We start from the raw sequence: 1,841 nt of genomic DNA, 5'->3' as shown, positions 1-1,841 counted from the left end.
CAGGGACAGCCTGTACAGTAAGATATCACAATTTTTAGATTTCTATGTACAACCGTTAATTGCTAAGGAACCCACTTTTTTAAAAGATTCAAATTCGTTATTGGAAAAACTTCACAATTTAACCGATCTTCCACAGGATTTACTTTTATGTACCATAGACGTAAATTCGTTATACACAAGTATTCCACAACAAGATGGATGTGATTGCATGGAATTTTTTTTTGAAGTCACATCAGGATTATTATGGACCAAACATTGATTTCTACATATGTCTTTTGAAACAGACTTTGAACAACAATTATTTTTTATTTGATAACAAATTTTTCTTGCAGAAGAAAGGCTGCGCTATGGGCTCGCATGTAGCTCCATCTTTGGCCAATGTATACATGTTTTCTGTGCAAAAAGAACTTTTTTTGAATAACCCTGAATTCAATAAGTCATTGGTGTTTTACATCTGTTACATCAATGACATCATGGTCCTATGGTCAGGAACTGAAAAGATTTTATCAATGCAATGACTCATATAAATTCCATGCATAACCACATCACGTTTACGTTTGAACAAAGCTCCAGTAATGTGCACTACTTGGATATTAACATTTATTGGTCGGGCTCCCAATTCAGTACATCCGTCTATCACAAACCAACGGATAGCAATACTTTGTTGCACGCACAAAGCCATCACCCTACTTCACTCAAGAGGAGTCTTCCATATTCACAGTTCCTAAGAGCACTCAGAATCACAAGTGATCCACAGCTTGCAGATAAAGAAATTGACAACATGTTTGTAAAATTCATACAACGTGGATACAAACATAAGGATTTTCATTTAGCCAAACAGAGAGCCATCGAACGCAACATACAGACTATTGCACCAAATGTCTCCACATCAAAAAATACGAATACCATGTTATTTATTAATCAACACAATATTGCCAGTAAATTCATTAATTCTACTTCAAAACGTCTTTGCCCATTATCAACACTGACGACTCTATCAAACCATTGAGGAATTCCAGAATCATGCTTGGATACAAACGTGGTAGGAACCTTAAAGATTGGCTAGTCCATAATGACGTCAATTATGGTCCGCACAAAAGTGAACTGCATTTTCTGGCCAAAAAACCTGGATGTTACCGGTGCACAGGTTGTACCACCTGTGGTTTTTTGGAGACAGGTCCTGATGTCGCACATCCTCACTCAGGGAAACGCATATCAATAAATCATGTGTTAACATGCTCTTCCAAATACATTATATATATATGATCCGATGTCCTTGTAGTCTGGTCTATATCGGAAAAACTATGCACAGCCAAAACCAGAATGGCCCAACACAGATCCGCCATCTTTCTTGGATGGTTTCACAATCTGTTTTGTCCTTTTTTGTCCATTTCTTCATTCTTTTCTTAGTTTATTTATCTTTTTTCACCATTTTGTTCTTTCATTTTCTTATTATCTCAGATGGTATGTTCAGAGTGATCAAGGACTTAACAATCTGGATTGTATACATTTTTGTTACAGTCATACTACACTGGATACGCCTTATACCATTAGATCTTTGAAGCTAAGCAGTGTAGGCCAGGTTAGTACTTGGGTGGGAGACCCCCATGGAATACCTGGTGCTGTAACATACTGAGATCCTTAGTCGCGTCTCATCTGTTCCATCCATCGTTTATTTCCTGTCTCTTTGCTTTATTTTTTTCTCTTTTCTTTTTTCTGATTTCATTCCTTAATTCCTATGGAACACAGATTCCTTTACCAAAATTTTTTTTTGGAGGTACTAATTATACATTCTTTTCACAGGTTGATACTGGTGTGGCATGGACATTCATTCTTTTTCG

At 36.6% G+C, this 1,841-nt stretch overlaps 1 pseudogene; it reads left to right on the top strand.

The window, feature by feature from the left end:
* The first annotated feature begins 1,513 nt into the window (after positions 1-1,513).
* On the top strand, positions 1,514-1,631 carry LOC148442138 (5S ribosomal RNA; annotated as a pseudogene).
* The last annotated feature ends 210 nt before the right edge of the window (positions 1,632-1,841 follow it).

The sequence above is a fragment of the Taudactylus pleione genome, unplaced genomic scaffold (genome assembly GCF_031769625.1).
Source record: "Taudactylus pleione unplaced genomic scaffold, aTauple2 ptg001607l, whole genome shotgun sequence".
Classification (NCBI taxonomy): domain Eukaryota; kingdom Metazoa; phylum Chordata; class Amphibia; order Anura; family Myobatrachidae; genus Taudactylus; species Taudactylus pleione.
The sequence above is the reverse complement of the archived record's forward strand: the minus strand, read 5'-3'. Positions and strand labels throughout refer to the sequence as shown.